Raw genomic sequence first — 22,584 nt, forward strand, 5'->3', positions numbered from 1 at the left:
CCACCCGCCCTTTGTCCTACAGCCTGCCTCCGTACACTGCAGCACGGCTGGGCACTAGCCCCAGCGCCGCGCTCCGCAGCCGCCCGAGGCGGGAGGGGGGGAGGCACGTCATTGCGCAGGCGTGAGCCAGGGCCCGCGCCGGGCCAGCCCGGGCAGGGGCAGTCGGGAGCCTGGGAGGGAAGTGATGGCCCACCAACGCCGGGCCCGCTGGGAACTGTAGTTTTCGTTAAGAAGCACGCGTCTTGTTTTGGGTGTCATGGTTTGGCAGATCCGCAAAACAGGCAAAAGGCGTTACACAATGCGCATTTATGCTTCCTGCCGCCACCAAATGGAAGTTCAGTGCTATGCTAAAAGTTTAACAAAGAACTCCATAGAGAAACCCAATCACACAACAAAAAGCAAACTTTCCACTTTCCCACCAGAGTTTAATGTGGTAGAACCTTATTCCTCATGATGTTTGTCACTACATTATTTATTTTATTCCTTTCCCAAAATAGGGTCTTAATGAAATTATTCTAGTTTTTAAAAATTCATTAATATAATGCTAAGTCTCCTATCTATACAAAATATAATTCCACCACCTTTAAAGCTAAAGAAAAAAAATGACTTTAAAAAAAATTATCAAAAGTCTGCACACAAGAAGCATATGGTCTGTACCAAAAAGGAAGATGCAAAATGCTCGTTTTTTTTTTTTTTTTTTGGTGTGTGTGTGTGTGTGTGTGTGTGTGGTTTACCAGAACCAATATCCGGTGTTATGAGCCACTTCTGCTGCTCAAAAACACCCTCCCTAACATTACGGAACAGTTTTAGTCTGCCCACAAAGTTACACTAACCAGCTCCTACAGCATCTGCACCTATGTTTCTCTGAGTCTATATTTGTACTCTTTCAAAAATCATCCTCAAGCACAATCATGGTCCTCAAATATCAAAAACAAACAGCTTTGAGTCACAGGGTCCAATTATACAAAGTAATCCTGGGAAGAAGGTTTTAAAAAATATAAACACACGTTTCTCCACATAAATACATATTCTATATTCCACACAATACAGCAAGAGTATGTTAACACACAATTCTAGGACCAATAGATGGCGAACTAGAGCCCTATTCTGAGATCTGAAATCTAAATTAAAGCAGAATGAAAAAAAAAAAAATCCACCAAATAAGGTAAAGCCTTTTGCAATGTATACTTAAATATTATATTCAGAAACTCATCACAAAATAATCTAGCCCAACTCTTAAAAATATGACTGTCAAATTTAATTAGCTCCCCCCGCCCAAAAAAACAAGGTTATTATATACATTTTTCCAGGGGATTAGAATAAAGGTAGAAATGTTAATTTTTAAAACCATGCATTTGGAAGAAAAATAAACTCCAACTTTCCCCTCTTATTATTACTTAGCCCAGGAAATTCAGTGTTATGGCATTTAAAGCAGTCAACCTGTTTTACATTTGTATGTGTGTGTTTTTTTTGCTGGAGATCCAACCCAGGACCTTGTGCATTCCAGGCAAGCACTCTACAACTGAGCAGTATCCCCAGCACCTGTTTTACATTCTTATCTAAAATCATATGTCTTTCTGCTTAGGCACCAATTTTTATAAGAGCATCCAAAAGTGAACACCCACATATGGACACAAAATCTTAAAGAAATAAATTTTCTTAAAATCTCCCACATACTCTCATCTTCCAAATCAGTCTTTGAAAAGTCTGGTTGATTCTCTAATATCCACTCTATTCTGATAAGTTTAAACCCATTCTCATGTCCATTCCTACCAGTTATTGGCAGAGATATGAACAGAGGCTATCTCTGGGAGGTCTCCAAGAGAGAACTGAGAGACAATTTTCTTTAATCATAAAGATAAGATGGAGGAAAACAGTCCCTCAGAGGATGACACCTTCATTTGCTAAGATCTCCTTGCCCCTAAACTGAAGACACCACTAGCATCAAAGGGGCAGAACAGACCAAGAACCTTGGTAACAGCATTAAGCCATTGAATCAACCAACCCTGACATTTGCATGACTTCTGGACTTCCAGCTACTTTAGAATAATGTAACATGAAATATTTCTTGGTAATTTTAAACTCAACTTAGGTTTATTATACCTGGCGTCAAAACCGTAACAATGTCATATCTTAAATATTACATTCCCTTACTTACATGTTTTATAAATTTATGCATTATTCCTCAGACAATATTTTCCCTACTATAAATAACTCTGTGTAAGTCTAGCTCCTTATCTGTGTTCTCTCTGCCTAGAAAAAGGGACCATTCCTCCTCAACATTATTCCTTGTTCATTCTTACCCCAAAATCTACTTCCAACTCTTTTTATATATTCCACTGTGCCACTGTTATCATTTACCTAACAATAATGGAGATAGCTAGCATTATATTATTCTTGATTAAATTGTTCTCTGTAATTCCTCTGAGGTTATTTTCAAATACCAATCTTACCCTTTCACCTTTCCAAGCCAGCCTGAAAGCCCTTAAAGGCAGGAACTATGGTTATTCCGATTTCAGAACTATTACTCTCATCAATACAATAAACATATTCCAAAAAGGCACTTTCTAACTTCCTTACCACAGACCTTTCAACAAGCCAGAAATTCCTAAAGAGAATATTCTGTCACAAACTTGGGACCTCATATGCCCAAAGTAATCTCAAAAGGACAAGAGATTACCTTTTGTTCTTCACTTAGAAAAAGTAATTAGTTTTGCTGGGCACAGTGGCACATGCCTGTAATCCCAGTGACTAGGAGGCTGAATCAGGAGGATCTTTGAATCAAAGCCAGCCTCAGCAACTTAGCAAGGCACTAAGCAACTCAATGAGGCCCTGTCTCTAAATAAAATACAAAATAGGGCTGGGGATGTGGCTCAGTGGTCAAGTGCCCCTGAGTTCAATACACCCCAAAAAAAACAATTAGTTTTTTTTTTTTTAAAGCAATTATATTAACTCAGAGCAAAGTCCTACAGCTTAGACCATTTAGTTTCAAAAGGAAAAGGAATCCATTTTTAATTATTTACCTTGCATCCCTGAGACCTTGTCCAGAACCTGGCAGAAAGGTGATATTTTACAAGAATTTGTTGAACACATTTAAAAAGTATAGTAATTTCAGCACAGAATCCAGGGGTATTCCCAGTTTCCATTGCTTACCAGCTGCACAAAGTACTTATTCTGCATTGTAAAATGGAGATAACAATGGTATCTTTCTCATAAGTTTAACTATTGTTATTATTACTGAATGAAGCTATTTTCCATAGTTCTAAAATTGAAAGGTTAAAATGAGTTCAGCAAAGACCAGTTTGTCTTTCCTAGACTCTTCCCTACTTAGTTCATACTTCAAATCCCTATATACAGACTCCAACAATGTTTTTTCATTGTTTAAATTCAGATAGCATTATATCTAAAAATACTTTTGACCCCCTAAAAACAATTACAATCATAAATCTAAAACAACACTAAAAATTTTAAATGCATTCAATTCAACAAAAATCTAGTGAGCATCTATTAACCTTAAAACCCTTTTCCAGATACAACATAAATGAACAAACACATCTATTTAAAAACCAAAAACCATGTTAAAATTGTACCTTTAAGCAAAATCATTAAATTGATAAATGTTTTCAGGTTCATATTTAACTAGCTAAGTTTTAAATAGAAAAACCAGAATAAACTGAACCAAGGCTGGGCATGGTGGCGCATGCCTATAACCTCAGCAGGTCTGGAGGCTGAGGCAGGAGGATTGCAAATGCAAAGCCAGCTTCAGCAACTTGGCGATGCTCTAAGCAACTCAGTAAGCCCCTGTCTCTTTAAAAAAAAAAAAAAAGGCGGGGTGTGGATATGGCTCAGTCATTAAGCACCCCTGAGTTCAATTCCTAATTCAAAAAAGGAAAAAACAATGAACCAAAATTAATAAATTTATTTTTTAACTTTTGGTACTAGGGATTGAACCCAGAGCAGTTTAACCACTGAGCTTTTTTTTATTTTGAGACAGAGTCTCACTAAATTGCTTAGGGCCTGGATAAATTGGTGAGGCTGATTTGAACTTCCAATCCTCCTGCCTCAGCCTCCCAAATCACTGGGATTACAGGCAGGTGCCACAATGCCTAGCAAAAGTTAAGAAATTTGGGCTGGGGTTGAGGCTCAGCAGTAGAGCGCTTGCCTAGTACGTGCGAGATCCTAGATTTGATCCTCAGCACCACATAAAAATAAATTAATAAAATAAAGATATTGTGTCCAACTACAACTAAAAAAAATAAATAATTTTTTTTTTTTAAGTTAAGAAATGTGCTTTCGGATCCACCATCTGCGGTGGGACTGCCGCCAAGATGCAGATTTTCATAAAAACCCTTATGGGGAAGACTAATATTAGCTCGAAGTTGAACCCTCGGACACTATAGAAAATATAAAAGCCAAGATCCAGGATAAGGAAGGAATTCCTCCTGATCAGCTGGACGTACTTTGTCTGACTACAACATTCAGAAGGAGTCCACCCTTCATCTTGTTCTGAGGCTTCGTGGTGGTGCTAAGAAAAAGAAGTTGTCATCTTACACCACTCCCAAGAAGAATAAGCATAAGAGAAAGGAGGGTAAGTTGGCTGTCCTGAAATATTATAAGGTAGATGAAAATGGCAAAATTAGTCACCTTCGAGGTGAGTACCCTTCAGATGAATGTGGTGATGGAGTTTTTATGGCCAGCCACTTTGACAGACACTACTATGATTTAAAGAATACTTTTTGAGCATTAAATTGATGGTCCCATCATCCTTTGATATGCCTCTTCACGTGAATGTTGATACACACATAATGTGACCAGTGCTTCTGGGTCAACTACTGAATATTTTCACAACATAGTAATTTCTTAAATGACCTATATTTTGGCAGGAGTTATGTTATCAGCTGTCTAAGCATAAGCCAGTTTTCAATTCAAAGATGCATCCTGTGTTAGTAGGATATCTGCCCTTTGCGGTACAAGGAAATACACTGCTAGTTAATGTTGTGTATAAGCTCTTAGAAATTATTCAGGATGAATCCTTATAAAATATTTGATGGTGTTGTTCACAGCAAAAAAAAAAAAAAAAAAAAAATTTTAAGCCATTAAAAAAAAAAAGTTAAGAAATCTAAGTCAAAGAAGTTGAGATGTCAAAAATATATGAAGGCCATCTATTTCAACCTCCACATTGTATTAATGTAAAAATGAGGCCAATGAAGCCATTTAGAAACTCTCCACAGCCTCAAAGCTGAAGGACACACTGGGATCAGGGTCTCAATCTCCAATTTTCACATTTCCCAATGTATTACCCTGCCTCCCAATAGGAACATTCTACTAGCTTAGTGAATAAGAAGTGAAACATGACAAATTTGAACAATATTATTTATCTTCCAGTTTCACAAATATCAAAAACCAATCAAATTCAACTAAAAGAAAATGGTCATACTGATTACAATGACTACAAAGGTCCAAATCCAGATTTTTTTCATTAAATGAAAACTTGCAGTAATATTAAGCAATTTAAGGCATTTGGGGAAAGTTACAAATGTTGGCTTATTATAAGAATATACAGCACTCCTTTTATATGTCCCATCTAAAATCAAGATAATTTTATTTCTCATACTAGTGATTTTACATAAATATACTGCCTGCCAGGGGTGGTAGTGCATACCCATAATCCCAGTGGTTTGGGAGGCTGAGGCAGAAGGATCCCAAATTCAAGGTCAGCAAGACCAAAAGGGGCTAGGGATGAATGTAGCTCAAGGGTAAAGAACCCTTCGGTTCAATCCGAAGTACCACAAAAAAGAAAAAGAAAAAAAAAAGATACTATATCTTACCATCTCACCATAGAAGTGATCCAATAACTCATCAAGAAGAAAAATTAATTCTTAGTGAGTCTCATGATTTCATTATGTTAACAATAAGAACAATAAGTAATATTTTTAAAAAACACTCCTAAATATAGAAATAATTTACTTGGGGATAATTCAGAAGATCAAGTTGGGCATGGTGGTGTACACCTGTAATCCCAGTGACTATGGGTGCTGAGGCAGGAGAATGACAAGTTCCAGGCCAGCCTGTAGCCATTTATCAGAGATCATATCTCAAACACACACACAAAAAAAAAAAAAAAGAAAGAAAGAAAGAAACCACCTGAATACATTGTATTGCTTAAAGAAACACAAATCAGGTTTTCTCATCTTAGGCTATCATTAAAATCTAATGTCTAACCAGGCGCATTGGCACACGCCTATAATCCCAGAGGCTCAGGAGGGTGAGACAGGAGGATCAAGAGTTCAAAGCCAGCCTCAGCAATGCCAAGGCGCTAAGTAACTCAGTGAGACCTTGTCTCTAAATAAAACACAAAAAATAGGGCTGGGATGTGGCTGTGGCTCAGTGAGTTCAATCCCCAGTATAAAAAAAAAAAAAAAAAAAAAAAATCAAATATCCAATTTGTTGGTTTTCTTTTCTGCAATCCCAAATTTCAAAGTAATGACACCAGCACTACTTCTAGTGCATACATCTTTTTTTTTTTTAATTTTTTATTGTTGGTTGTTCAAAACATTACAAATTTCTTGACATATCATATTCCACACTTTGATTCAAGTGGGTTATGAACTCCCACCTTCACCCCATACACAGATTGCAGAATCACATCAGTTACACATCCATTGATTTACATATTGCCATACTAGTGTCTGTTGTGCTCCGCTGCCTTTCTAGTGCATACATCTTAACCAGGACTTTCTATGAATGTTTTGGTAAATTCTCTCACAAGGAATTTTATTAAGGTGAATTTTAATTAATCCCAATGTTTTGAATTTTAGATTAGAATACTTTAAAATTCTCAAATAACTAGGAAACGTACTTAACCAAAGCAGTTTATTGGTGGGACACACCTGTAATCCCAGCAGCTCGGGAGGCTAAGGCAGGAAGATCAGGAATTTAAAGCCACATTCAGTAATTTAGGCCCTAAGAAACTCAGTGAGACCCTGTCTCAAAATAAAAAATAGCAAAAAGGGTTGCCATGTGGCTCACTGGTTAAATCCCCCTGGGTCAATCCCCAGTACAAAAGAAAGAAGTTGTTTATTAACCAAACGTATTAGGAGTGCTCTACTACACATACTGATTGTGCACATAAGGCAATGTCAATTGAAGCAATCTGCCTAAGACCTAAACACTATCAAAAAATAAAAGTGAATGTCAAAATTTGCCCAAAATTTACCAAGAAACTACCTGCCTTCTCATCCAACTAAAACATAAAGCTAAGTAATAGAACTTCAAGGCAGCTTTGAGAGGCCAAGTAGAGGAGGGCCTGATAAAAGAGTCAGGAATTAGAAAACATACTCAGAGAAAACAGAAGGCAACAGATATATAAGACAAAAGACATTAAAAATTTTTGTAAGTCAGTTGCTAATTCAAAAATTACAATGAAACTTGTAAATCTTTGCTTCAACAGCATAGCAAACCTAGGGATTTTGAAAAATGCTACACCTGGTTCACTCCAAAGGAGAGGCTTATCATTCTTGGAACAGAAAACTTCTTTTTAACCCATAATTTCCTGGATTCTAGAATTGGATTCTATGTATGCACAGGAATATTCAGCTATGGAAGAAGGAGTAACTAAAGCCACTGAAAAAAAACAGGAAAAAACTTATTGGAGTGTCAATTTAATCAAATGTTGTAGCAAAATTAAACATACTTTTGTTAAAATAAATACAAATATTATAGAATATGATGCAAAATTCTAATTTATTTCAAGACAGAAAAACGAATCTTCTGGGCTGAGGCCTGTAGTTCAGTGGCAGAACACATGCCTTGCATGTGTGAGGGTTCAATCCTCAGCACCATAAAAATAAATAAATAAGAAAAAGGTATTGTGTCCATATACAACTAAAAAAAATATTTAAGAAAAGGAATCTTCAGGGACATGTCCTGCTGTGAACAAACAAACCTGCTCCAAACAACCCCAGACTCTGGTAGTATTTGAAAGTAGAAGTTACAAGAACTCTTGTTGAGACATTTATAGATAGGTACACATGGACAAAATCTCCTGGACAGAATCCCTTTGTGCAGATGATGAAACCTAAAAACATCTCTAATATAAATTATCTTGAGTACATTATCAAAGATACCATAAGCTACTGAGAACATGACTGGAATTCACGAAATGCTAAAGTCCCTGCTATCTTATCTCTGTCATTCATTCACTAAGAAATCATATATAATTTCCTCAACAGCAATCTTTTTTTTTTTTTTTTAATTTTTTAATACTTATTTATTAGTTTTCGGCAGACACAACATCTTTGTTTGTATGTGGTGCTGAGGATCGAACCCGGGCCGCATGCACGCCAGGCGAGCGCGATACGGCTTGAGCCACATCCCAGCCCCAACAGCAATCTTTTTTCATTTCGGAATTAGAAAAAAATTACTGAATCTAATATTCAGTATTTTCAACTATATTTCAAATTAATTCCCATAATCACATTTAGACACAAATTTAACAAAATTTGTCAAATTAATTAGCACATGCACGCACTCACACATAACACAAACGCATGCTGGGGTTTAGTTAAACCCCAGGGGCTTCAAGCATGCTAAGTTTGTACTCTATTATTGAGCTACAGTCCCAACCCTCCTTTCATTTTCAAAAAACTGGACATATCCTTAATGCCCTACATTAATTCCCATTCATCCATAAACATTTAATTAAGTGCCTACTGATGACTAAACACTATAATACCTCTGGAAAAAAACAAGTCCTTAGTCAACATTACAAGCTATATGGTAGTTACTAAAAAAGGGCTTCTATTCATTGATTTTTTTAAAAAATTTTAGTTGTTGACAGACCCTTTATTTTTATTTCTTTATATGTGGTGCTAAGAATCGAACCTAGTGCCTCACACATGCTAGGCAAGTGCTCTATCACTAAGCCACAATCCCAGCCCCTCATTGATATTTTAAATGGCTAAATATTCCAAGCTAAGAAGTGACCAGAACAATTAGCAAACCAGCAAAATTTTAGTTAAGCATATTATACTTGAAATTCCACTGACTTCTGACTCCTTTTCTTTCTTTTCCTTTTTTTTTTTTGGTACCGGGGATTGAACTCAGGGACACTCAATCACTGAGTCCTATTTATATTTTATTTAGAGACAGGGTCTCACTGAGTTACTTAGCACCTCATTTTTTCAGAGCCTGGCTTTGAACTTGGTGATCCTCCTGTCTCTGCCTCCCCTGCCACTAGGATTACAGGTGTGCACCACCATGCCCGGCTGTTATCCCAGAAATATTGCTGAGAGACACTTCTAGGAGTTTTGGGGTTTTTTTTTACTACAACAATAATAGATTTTTTTTTAAAATTAGTTATACTTTTAAGTATTATCTTCATTGAGTAATTAGGCAATTATTTACAATTGCTAAATGAATGTTCAAGGAATTATTTCAGAATAAATCCAAGAACACTGTAATTCATTTAATAAGACCATTATCACTCCATTATTACTCTAATACCAAAATCAGACAAAAACATCACAAGAAAATTACGGGCCAGCCAGCCATGGTGGCACACAACTGTAATCCCAGCAATTTAGAAGGCTGAGTCAGGAAGACTGCAAGTTGGAGACCAGCCTCAGCGATTTAGCAAAACCGTCTCAAAAAATAAAAAGGGATTGGGGATATAGATCAGTTGGTAGAGTACTTGCCTTGCATGCACAAGTTCCTGGGTTTAATCCCCAGCACCAAAAAAAAAGAAAAGAAAAGAAAAAGGACTAGGGATGTAGCTCAGTGGTAAAGCAACCCTAGGTTCAATCCCCAGTTCAAAAAAAAAAAAAATCTACATAACAATATTCCTTATGAATATAGATATAAAAATCCTAAATAAAGCAAAATGAATCTAGAAACATATAAAAAGGATCACTTTTTATAATAAAAACACTCAACAAACTAGGAATTGAAAGAGACTTTTTCAACCTGATAAATGGTTTGGGGAAAACCCACAGCAAAAATAACATTTAGAGCCAGGTACAGGGGGGCACACCTGTAATCCCAGCAACTCTAGAGGCTGAGGCAAGAAGATCGCAAGTTTAAAGCCAGCCTCAGCAACTTAGCAAGACCCTGACTCAAAATCTTTTTTTTTTTTTTTTGAGAGAGAGAGAGAGAGAATTTTAATATTTATTTTTTAGTTTTCGGCGGACACAACATCTTTGTTTGTATGTGGTGCTGAGGATCGAACCCGGGCCACACGCACGCCAGGCAAGCACGCTACCGCTTGAGCCACATCCCCAGCCCCCTGACTCAAAATCTTAAAAAATAAAAAGTCTTAGGGATGTAGCTCAGTGGTTAAGCAACCCTGGGTTCAATCCCCAGTACCAATAAATAAGTAAATCATGCTTAGGCAGATGCATTTTCTCCATTAAGATCAAGAACAAAGCCGGTGTGGTGGTGCATTCCTGTAATCCTAGTGGCTAACGAGGCTAAAAGAGGAGGATCTCAGTTCAAAACCAGTCTCAGCAACAACAAGGCACCAAGCAACTCAGTGAGACCCTGTCTCTAAATAAAATATAAAATAGGGCTGGGGATGTGGCTCAGTGGTTGAGAGTGCCCCTGAATTCAATCCCTGGTTCTCCCGCCAAAAAAAATCAGAACAAGGGTTGGGGTTGTGGCTCAGTGTCAGAGCGCTTGCCTAGCATGTATGAGGCACTGGATTCAATTCTTAAAACCACATGTAAGCAAATAAAATAAAGGTCCATCAATAACTAAAAAAATATTTTTTAAAAAAATCAAGAACAAAACAAATAGATCCACTCTCCCTACTTCTATTCAACATTGTACGAGAGGTTATAAACAGAGCAAATTGTCAAGAAAAATAATACAAAGAATTCAGATTAGAAAGGAAGAAATTAATTTCTGTTTGCAGATGGCATAATCTTGTATATATAAAATCTTAAGGAACCCAAAAACTATTAGAGCTATTAAGTTCAACAAGATTACAGGATACCAAAGCAATATATAAATAAAAATGGTACTTCTACACACTAGCAATAAGCAATGTAAAAATGAAACTTAAAATAATTCCAAATAGCATCAAAAGGAATAAAATGTTTAGAAATAAAAGGAAGTGAAAACCTATACTATGAAATCTATAAAAGTACCAAAAAAAAAAAAAGTTAAAGAAGTCCTAATTAAATGAGAAGACATACCATGCTCATGATCAGAAGATATAGCATTGCTGAAATGGCAATAATCTCCCAACACTGACCTATACATCCAATGCAATCCCATAATACTCAAAAAATCTTGAAAAGAAAAGCCAAGTTGGAAGATTCATATTTCCAAATGATTTCAAAGCTATTTGTAGGTATATTTTGAAAACAGGTATCCAAACAAATTTGTACAATCATGTTTATAATAACATTAATCATAATAACCAAAAGATGTAAACAACTCAAATGTCCATCAATTGATTATAACAAAAATGTGGCTTCTCTATAAAATGGAATATTATTCAGCCATAAAAGAATAAAGTATTGGTATATGCTATAACATGAATAAACCTTAAAAGCATGCTAACTCACCAGTGTGATGTGCATGCCTATAATCCCAGCTACTCTGGAGGAGGAGCCCAAGGCAGGAGGATAACAAATTCATAGCCACCTGGACAATTTAGTGAGGTCCTATCTCAAAATAAGATTTAAAAAGGGCTGAGGATGAAACTAAAGTCATAAAGCACTTGCCAAGCACTTGGGCAAGGCCCTAGGTTCAATCCTTAGGTTTTTGTTTGTTTGTTTGTTTGTTTTAAATATTTAGTCAAAGAAGTCAGTCATGAAAGACCATATGTTAGGGCTGGGACTGTGGCTCAGCAGTAGAGCACACTGGGCTCAATCCTCAGCACCACATAAAATAAACAAAATAAAGATATTGTGTCCATGCATAACTAAAAAATATTTTTTAAAAAAACCACATGTTATATGATGTGACATGTCCAGCCCAGATATTTCCATAGAGACCAAAAGAAAATTAATGGTTGCCAGGGTCTGAGGAGAGAAATGATAATAGAGATTGACTGTTAACAGAGTTTCTTTGGGAAGAGGGAAGTATATTAAAAATTCACTTATTTGTACATCATAAATGGATTAATTTTGATAAGGAAAATGTATTTCAATAAGACTATTAAGAAAGATAAAGGGTGCTGGAGCTGTAGCTCGCTCAGTGGTAGAGCGCTTGCCTTGCACATGTGAGGCCCTGGGTTCAATCACCAGAACCACATAAAAATGAATAAATTAATTTTAAAAACCAAGTGGTTTTCAAGTGCCTTTCTTGTCAGTTCAGTTCTGTTTCTTATAAATAAAGGAAAGAAAGAGAGAGAGAGAGAGAGAGAGAGAGAATGCCAAAATAGCACTTAGTTTCTATACAACTTCATTTTGCATAAAAAACGATGAACAACTTGAAATTTATTTCCCCTTGAAAAGTTACCTCAGAGTACTAATCTGCCTTCATGTTAGGTTTGCAAACTCATTGCCAACATCATATATAAGCGAAACTTGTGTTTCCTTCAAACTCAAGTTACTCTAAATTAATCTCTGTGAGAAGGAAACAAGGTTGGGCACAGGAGCATATATGCCTTAATCTCAGGGACTCCAAGAGAGGCTGAGGCAGGAGGATCTCAAATTCACGGCCAGTCTCAGCAACTTAACAAGACCCTGTCATAAAATATAAAAAGGGTTGGGGATGTGGCTCTGTGGTTCAATCCCCTGGGTTCAATCCCCACTACCAAAACAACAACAACAACAAAAAAAGAGAATGAAATGAGGAAGACCCAACATGTCACTGATAAAATCAGTCATTTGAAGGAATGACTAAAGTTAAGACATCAGTAAATGAATAGTTTAAGGAACACAAAATCCTATTACTGGGAGGGTTATCATCAGGGACTTAGGACTGGAATGTATTATTAAAAAGCTTTTAAAAAAGTTAACAGTATTATACTCTGCCTGAAGAATATTGTAACAGATTGTTGGCAAGCCTTCTATTAAAAAAAAAAAAAAAAGGGTAGTTCAAAGAGAAAGAATTTGGCATTGGCATTGCCAGCACTACCCAGCATATAAAGAAGATGTCCTGATCCACAATATGAGCTTCTGAGGAGAGTATGTGCTGAACAACAGAAAATATGCTGATCAAACAACTTACTTTCAAAGACTGATCATTTTATTTTTTTCCTCTGTAAATCAACAACTTTTTTGTTGCATACAATCTAATGTAAATGTGATGAGCACACATCTATCCCATAGTAATCAGTGGACTAAGATAATTAACATTGGACTAGCAGTCTAGGTTCAGGTCTACAACTAAAGTAAAGGTATGACTTCAGACAAATGCCTTCACTGCTCTCAATTTCTACAAGTATAAAACAAAAGAGCTTAATCAACTTAAAGCAAGGTTTCTTTTAACTCGAAAGCTCAATGATCCAGAAGCCTGAAAAATACAGTAGTAGTAGTAGTAGTAGTAATAATAATAATAAAGTAGGGTTCAACACACATTTAACAACACAAAGCTTCTTTTGGAAGGAAATATGTAAAATTTTAAGCTATATAATAAATTCTTTCTCAAAAATATTAGAGCCTAAGATAAATATATGTAATATATACACACATATATATATAACAGATTTTATTCTAAATTATAATTAGAAATTGACATAGAAGACCCACTTGCAATAGAGATAAAAACATTTAACTAGTATTCCGTAGTTGAAAATTAAAATATATGGCTACACAATTTTTGTTTAAATATTTTTTCAGTTGTAGATGGACACAATACCTTTATTTATTTATGTTTATGTGGTGCTGAGGAACCAACTCAGGGCCTCACACATGCTAGGCAAGCGCTGCACCACTGAGCTATAACCCCAGCCCGGCTACCCAATTTTTTAAAATCTAGACTTTCATCATATAAAATTAAAATTTCACTTAAAGGAAAAGATGCAACATAAAGTGTAGAAATAGACTTTAAAACATTTTACTGAGTCAGGTGCCATGGCACATGCCTATAATCCCAGGGACCGAGTCAGGAAGATGGCAAGTTCCAAGCTAGCCTCAACAACTTAGCTGAGTCCTAGAAAACTTAGTGAGACTCTGTCTCAAAATAAAAAATAAAAAGAGCTTGGGATGTAGAGCTCAGTAACAAAGCATCTCTGGGTTCAATCCCCAGTTCAAAAAAAAAAAAAGATCATAAAAGTCAAGAGCCCAGCAAGACATCAGTGGCACATGCCTAATAAACCCAGATACTCAGGAAATCGGGGAAGAAAGATCATAAGTTCAGGGCCAACCTGGGCAATTTAGTGATTTTATTTATCTCAAATTAAGATTTTAAGGGATTGCAGTTGTAGCTCAGTGGTAGAATGCTTGCCTAACGTGTGATGAACTGGGTTCAATCCTCAGCACCACATAAAAATAAATAAAATAAAGGTATTGTATTCATCTACAACTAAAAAATGTATTTTAAAAAAATATGATTTTAAAAAGGGCGGGGGTGGGGGGCTGGGGTTGTGACTCTGTGGTAGAGCGCTTGCCTAGCAAGTGTGAGGCACTGGGTTTGATTCTCAGCACTGCATATAAATAAGCAAAAGTAAAGGTCCATTGACAACTAAAAATATATTTAACAAAAATAAAAAATAAGGATTGGGGTTGTGGCTCCGTGGTAGAATGCTCGCCTAGCACGTGCTAGGCCCTGGGTTCAATCCTCAGCACCACATAAAAATAAACAAAATAAAGTATTGTGCCCAACTACAACTAAAAAATAAATATACAAAAAAAATAAAAAGGATTTGGGATACAGCTTAGTGGTACAGCACTTGCCTAGCACATGTAAGACCCTGGATTTGATCCCTAGTACCACAAAATATAAAATTAGGTGCTCAATTAAAAATTTCAAATTGTTAAGCAGCATGGTAAAGGGAAAGAGGAGGAAGAAAAACAACTTTTTTCAAAGTAGTACAACATAAATGATTGAAAGCAATGAAAGACCACAAAGTATAGGAGCAGAAAGATCTATGTAGGTAAAACAACAATTAAAACCTTACAAGTAAATGCAAAGCTACTAGGAGATTGTTTAAATATATAAAAGCTAGATATCAAAGATTGGATGGGGCATTTGATAAATAGGGTATTAACAGTAATCAAAGCAAAATAGCTAATAAACAATTTTATTTGCTTCAATATTTACTGTAGAAGATATGAGAGAAGAAAACCTATTTCTAAATTATTCTTTTTAAAGCATACAGATTACAAACTAAGCTCGGTGGAGCATACCTGTAATGGCAGTAACATGGAAGGCTGACACTAGAGGATCAAGAGTTTGAGACCAGCCTCAGCAACTTAGCAAGACCCTGTCTCAAAATAAAAAAAAGCTAGGGATATAGCTCAGTAGTAAAGCACCACAGTACAATCCCCAGTACCGTGAGTGAGTGAGTAAATCACTAATAGTGAACCAAACTCATCATTAAACAAACAAGATGCTTCCAAACTGATATATCAGATGCCAGGTAGTCTTGAGTCCCAAAATAAGTCTCTGGGTTTTAAAGGCATTTAAGTATAAATTATAAAATGGCTGGTGAGAACATCCTAGGTGACAGTCAAATGAGAGAAGTGACCTTCTATAAATCCCAAGAGGACAGAATTCAAATGTTTCCTTTATCGACATTTACCCAGCCCCTTGCTCAACTCTCAGGAATATTTAGGCACTCAAACAGACATTAAACAAAAATTTTTAAATGGCCAGGAGTGGTGGCACACACCTGTAATCTCAGTGGCTTGAGAGACTGAGGCAGGAAGATTTCGAGTTCAAAGCCAACCTCAGCAAAAGTGAGGCGCTAAGCAACTCAGTGAGACTCTGTCTCTAAATAAAATACAAAAATAGGGCTGGGGATGTGGCTCAGTGGTTTAGTGCCCCTGAGTTCAATCCCTGTACCCAAAAAAAATAAAACAAAAAAATTTTTAAATGCCACCAGTGTTAACTCCCATCTACTCAATGTCTCTACAACTCCAAATGGACCAAATTGGCCTCTAATGAAGGATGGGATCAGAAGGCAAATCAGCATTAGTAATGTGAGGGCTTCTAAAAGGGAAAACCACATGCCAGTCAGTCCAAAAAGAAAATAAGCACCTAAGCCAGGAGCAATGGCAAGCATCCTAAAATCCCTGGGACTCCAGAGGCTATGGCAAAAGGACCGAAAGTTTGGGCCTCAGCAATTTAGGAAGACCCTGTCTAAATATAAAAAGGGCTGGGGAATGTGGCTCAGTGGTAGACCACCACTGGGTTCAACTCCCAGTACAGGGAAAAAAAAAAAAAAAAGTATGATTTAAATTTGCTTTCATGAAAGTCTTGATAAAATTCTACATTTTTTAAAACCTGAGTAACCACAGAATTGAGACTATTTACTACAAATGAGGCATGATTTAAAACATAGAAAATTATGGATAGATGCTGAGGAACTTCCTCAAATGAAGAAATAAGGACTGATCTTAGGAAATGTTTTACAAATGCTGTATTTAATATTTTCATAAACTGAATAAAAGATACAAAGAATTCTCCATTCTGCAGATAAACTGATGAACTTTCTGATAACGAAATGCCACAATGAGTCAGAAAACTAAGGGAACTGAGAGATGGTAAGAATTTCTAAGTGCATTAAATGAGAAACATTTGTAAAACTTCGGATTTATTTTCATCCAAGAGAATACTTCAACAAGGATGAAAGCTGTCTAAACATAGGAAGGCCTGTCCAGCGGAGGAGAAACTAGACTTGCTCTAGGCAGTTCCTGTGTAGACAAAATTGGGCCCAAAGTGGAAATTCCAAAGAGAAGTACATTTTAACTAAAGCTTTCTAACCATCAGAGCTAGCAAGGTGATTCTTAACTCTGGGTTACTTCTAAGAGCCCACTGATAGAAGATACTAAAATATTGTAGGCAGGAAAATGGCAAATATGTTATAATATGGAAAAATGAAAAGTAGGGGCTGGGATTGTGGCTCAGCGGTAGAGCACTTACCTAGCATGTGTGAGGCCCTGGGTTCAATCCTCAGCACCACATGAAAATAAATAAATAAAATAAAAGGTATTGTGTCCAACTACAACTAAAAAATAAATATTTTTTAAAAAAAAAGAAAAATGAAAAGTAAAGCATTTACAGAATGAAAACTTATACTTAAAATATAATTTATGAGGGGCTGGGATGTGGCTCAAGCGGTAGCGCGCTCGTCTGGCATGCGTGCGGCCCGGGTTCGATCCTCAGCACCACATACAAACAAAGATGTTGTGTCCGCCAAATACTAAAAAATAAATATTAAAAAATTCTCTCTCTCTCTACCTCTATCTCTCTCACTCTCTCTTTAAAAAAAAAAAAAAAAAAAAAAAATATATAATTTATGAGTTCTAGTCCAGGAAGGAATTTCTGAATAATTATAGAATGTTCCTTAAAGACAATGTGATGTTCTACAACCAAAAAAAAGACCAAACTATATTAGCAACAAAGAGAAAACTTAAATATATTTTCCTATCCTTCTACCAAATTTATAGTTTTATAAAATGTAATTCTCGGGCTGAGGATGTGGCTCAAGCAGTAACGCGCTCGCCTGGCATGTGCAGAGCGCTGGGTTCGATCCTCAGCACCACATAAAATAAAATAAAGATGTGGTGTCCACCGAAAACTGAAAAATAAATATTAAAAAAAAAAATCTCTTAAAAAATGTAATTCTCAAACTTAAAAAATATTTAATAAAAAATAAAATAAAATCATCTGAGAGGTTATAAATAAATCCAGAAGGGAAAAACAATGATGACAAAGATCCAAAGAAGAAGGGGCTGGGGCTGTAGCCCAGTACCAGAGCACTTGCCTGGCATGTGTGAGGCACTGGGTTCAATCCTTAGCACCACATAAAAAGAAACAAACAAAATAATCCATCTACAACTAAAAAAAATAATAATAATTTTTTTTTTTTAAATCCAAAGAAAATGACAAAAGAGGAAAAGAGGTTGAAGGAGGTCTCACTGGAGATTTTTTTTTTTTTTTTTTGAGGGGGGCGGGGACACCAGGGATTGAACCCAGAGGCACTTAACCACTGAGCCACATCCCCAACTCTTTTTATGTTTTATTTAGAGTCAGGGTCTTGCTAAGTTGCTTACAGCCTCACTAAGTTGCTGAAGCTGGCTTTGAACTCTCGATCCTCTTAACTCAGCCTACTGAGCTGCTGGAATCACAGCATGTGTCACCCCGCCTGGCCTGTAGATTAAATTTAAAAATCAACACCTTGGGGTGAGGATGCAGCTGGGTGGAAGAGCACTACTAACCTAGCATGTATGAGGCCGAGTTCAATCCCCAGTATCACAAAAATAAAAATAAAATCAAGCACCTTCAATTGAGAAGACAGGAAAGCTAAAAATCAGAATATATATCAGTATGATAAATACTAATTTATCTACCAAATCTCAATACAAAATATTAAACTTTTAAGCTTGAAAAGTTAGAGTATATTTTTCTGTAACAGATAAATCTATAGAATGTGTTTTCATCAAGAAGCATTAAGAGTTAAAGATAGATTTCCAAGAAGTGTTTTAAATAAATTTATGGATAAATCCATTCTGGAGTCCTACAAAATAGAAGTGATGTCTGAAGTAAAACCCTAAGTTTTTGAGGTTAATCTTTTTTTCTTTTATCTTAATATAACACCTCATCACAAATTATCCCTTGGTGCCAATTTATATAGAACAAATTTGGCTGATAGATTCATATGACAATGGCTGTCAGCAAACGGGTTCTCTCTTTCCAAAAGCAAATATTAAATTATTGGTATAGTTCCTTCTATTCTTTAATTTTTTTTTAGTTGTCAATGAACCTTTATTTATTTATTTATATGTGGTGCTCAGAATCAAACCTAGTGCCTCTACCACTGAGCAACACCCCCAGCCTTCCATTCTTTTATCTAGGTATGTGTATGTAATACATAATTATAAATATATGTATATAAATATATACATATTCTTTATCTTTTATACATTTGGAATATTCCTTATATAACCCTGTCCTGAATTTTTCATTTATCATATATTCAACATAAAACATTTAAAATTCTTCAAAAAATAATATTTTATGGTTGGTTGTATAATGATCTACCATTAAATAAACCATCATTTATTTTCCCATTAATCCTGGTGCTTATGAATATCTTTGTTCACAAATCTTTCTAAGTATCTCTATTCTTCCCCTTTGGGCAAATTCCTAGAAGTAGAATTATTGAATTAAAGGATGCTTTTACCATCAAAATATTATATATGCTCTCAAAATATCCTCCAGAAGAACTGGGGCCAATGCATACGTCCACTACTAATTTTGGAGACTGTCCCCTCACCACCTTTCAAAAGCAGAATTCAATTACCAATTTGATAGGTAAAAAATACTTGTCATTTAACCCGTATTATTTTGATTTATTTATCAGAATTAAAATGTTTCTCACATGCTTCTTAAGTCATTTGTATTTCATTTCTTCTTTGTAAACTCTGATAAAGTTGCCAGTAAAGCTTTTCTTACTTTCTCCTGGGCTGATAAATTGCTGAAAGCCAGTTGAGATGAAGTCACATATCAGTGACTTCAGCTCCCCCTCCTGGCCAAAAAATATCAATATGATCAGGAGCCAGATAAAGGGAAAGTGGACTACCATTACAAACTTTCCCATTTTCTGGGCTATTGATTACAAGCACTATTTATACACAGTGGGAAGAAAAAAAAAAAAAAAGATTTTGTGCACCTAAAATTAAACTTAATGGAGATTTGACAGAGAAGTGGAAACGCAAGAACTAATGTCACAAAGAATTCTGTTTATTTTTGGCACTGGGAATTGAACCCAGGGGTAGTATACCACTAAGCTACATTCCCACAGCCTCCCAAATTCCTGGGATTATAGGCATGCACCACCACACCTGGCATGTCCTAAAGAATTCTAGCATCATCAGATTCCTGCCAAATACACCAATTGATTGGTACATCATAGGCCTAAATAACATTCATTTCCTATACGTGACACTGGGTTGTTAGCAAACTGGTTCTCTTTGGCCAAAAGCAAACATAAGAAAACAAAAACAGCTTTGCATATCAGCATTCAATGTAAGATTATTTTAAAAAATAATAATATGGCCAGGGGTGTAGCTCAGTGTACAGCATTTTGCCTAACATGCAGGCCCTAGGTACAATCCTCTGCACCACAAATAGTATAATTACAGTAAACCTTGGCAACCCTTATTCCAAAGCTGCTCACAACATAGACTGGATCCTACTGTTCCAACAGGTAAGTACAGGACTGGAAAACAGGTGCCACTAAATCAGCTTTTCCACTGATATTCTCCTCAAGTTCTCAACGTAGTGCTTAGACCATTCATTCAACACACATTTACTGAGTGCCATCAAGTGCAAGTAATTAAAGCCAGCCCTTACTCTCAAAGAATTTAGAGACCTGACAAGGTGAAATAGAAGCAAACTACCAGTCGCTACACAATAGAAGTGCTAGGTATGCATACTGCAGAGCAGGCACACACTCAAGAGACCACAATTCCACCAGTGTAAGCCTCTTTTATTACTGTTATTACCACCACTGTTATTAAAGGAGTAAGGAAGTGCTTCCAGAACAGAATAGAGGCCATTTTAAGCAGAGTCAAGTGCCTGTGTGAAGGTCCAGAAGGCAAGGAATAACAGGAAGCATAGGAGGAACTGCACCAAGGGCTTGAGTACTTGGCTAAAGCATTTGAACTGTACCTTAAAAACTAGAAGGGCTACAAGGAGGCCTGCATTTACAAAGATCACTTTGACAGCAACTTGTTAAAGGCAGTCAAAGAAAATGATTAGAAGATGATTAAAGTTATGCAAGTAAAATAGTGAAATTCTGAACTCAGAATAGAGAAGTGGGGATAACTATGATGGCAGAAGAAGGAATCTAGAAGCCTCCAGAATCCTTGATTTGAGTGATTGGATGTGTAACAGTATCACTCACTAGGATAGGAAGATTGGAAGAAGATGGACTTGGAGACGTGAATAATAAGGACATTTCTAAATGCCCCTGGGACAACAAAGTGGAGATGTCTGGAGATCACAAAACTAGTCAGAAGCGGGAGAAAAAAAAAAAATTTGCAAATCATCAGCATATGGATGGCAAGTTAGACAAAGACCTATCTAAGATGTCCCCCAGCAACTGCATAGGGTGAGAGGAGAGGAGGTCAAGATAAGGTTAATAATTTTTTTAATATTTATTTATTTTTTAGGTGTAGATGGACACAACATAATGCCTTTATTTTTATGTGGTGCTGAGGATCGAACCTGGGTCCCACCCATTGGAGGCGAGTGCTCTACGGCTGAGCCACAATCCCAGCCCCAACTGATGCTTTAAAGAATAAAAGCAGATGGCTTGCAAAGAAAACTGTTAAAGAGCCGGGTGTAGCGATGCACACCTGTAATCCCAGTGGCTCTGTAATCCCAGCAGCTCCTTGGGAAGCTGAAACAGGAGGATTGCATTCAAAGCCAGCCTCAGCAATGGTGAGGCACTTAGCAACTCAAATGAGACCCTGTCTCTAAATAAAATACAAAATAGGGCTGGGCTGTGGCTCAGTGGTTGAGTGCCCCTGAGTTCAATCCCTGGTACCAAAAAAAAAAAAGAAAGAAAGAAAGAAAGAAAACAAAACTGTGAAAGAATAGGCAGAAATGGTGGTAATGATAAGACCAGCCAGCCCAGGTATGGTGATTAGATTAACCCAGCTATTCCAGAGGATAAGGCAAGAGAATCACAAACAGTTGAAGGCCAATTTCAGCAACTTAGCAAGACCCTACCTCAATTTTTAAAAAGGGCTAGGGATGTTGCTCAGTGCCCCTGAGTTCAATCCCTAGAAAAAAGGGGGAAAAAAAAAAAAAAAAAGGTAGCTTTTTTCCCAATTTCTTTAAATCAAGTAACTTACATATTCTCTGTACCTCCAAAACTAACTGTGGCTATTCCCTTACTCTTCTGGTGCAAAGTAGCCAGCAATGTCCAAGGCTGGCTCTCTTTCCTGCTACCTGACTTCTCTTCACACCCAACCTGCATCACTGGTGCTCTGCCTCAGCCTGCTCAGCTCTCTCTGAGCACTCTTTAGCCTGGTCCAGTAGCCCTGCCTCACAGTCCAGTCAATCAATTGACCCCTTCACTTCAGAATAAGGAGAGAAGAGAAGGAATATGGGAACTAGTCTCTTAATGAAAACTGGCACCCCAACATCATAACACCTACTTATCTGGAGAAATCCCAGACAACTATAAAAATCAGATGTGAAAGCACTGAACTCTTCCTCTCCATAAAATGCACACAGACAAAACCATATCATTTTGCACTGGACTTCCCTCTGGGTTTCAAAAGAAAACCTTAGCTGGGTGCTGTGGCACCCCTGTAATCTCAACGGCTTAGGAGGCTGAGGCAGAAGGATCAAGAGTTCAAAGCCAGCATCAGCAATTTAGCAAGGCCCTAAACAACTCAGTGAGACCCTGCCTCTAAATAAAATACAAAAAAAAAAAAAAAGGCTGGGGATGTG

The 22,584-nt window shown here is 36.7% G+C and overlaps 1 protein-coding gene and 1 pseudogene across 10 annotated transcripts in view; one reads left to right on the forward strand and one right to left on the reverse strand.

Annotated features, from left to right (window-relative positions):
• The window catches only part of Kansl1 (KAT8 regulatory NSL complex subunit 1), a 193,887-nt gene that overhangs the window by 158,668 nt on the left and 12,635 nt on the right, over nt 1-22,584 (reverse strand). The gene's annotated exons all lie outside the window — the stretch shown is intronic.
• LOC107160524 lies at nt 4,030-5,062 on the forward strand (annotated as a pseudogene).

The sequence above is a fragment of the Marmota marmota genome, unplaced genomic scaffold (assembly GCF_001458135.2).
Source record: "Marmota marmota marmota unplaced genomic scaffold, marMar, whole genome shotgun sequence".
In the NCBI taxonomy this organism is placed as follows: domain Eukaryota; kingdom Metazoa; phylum Chordata; class Mammalia; order Rodentia; family Sciuridae; genus Marmota; species Marmota marmota.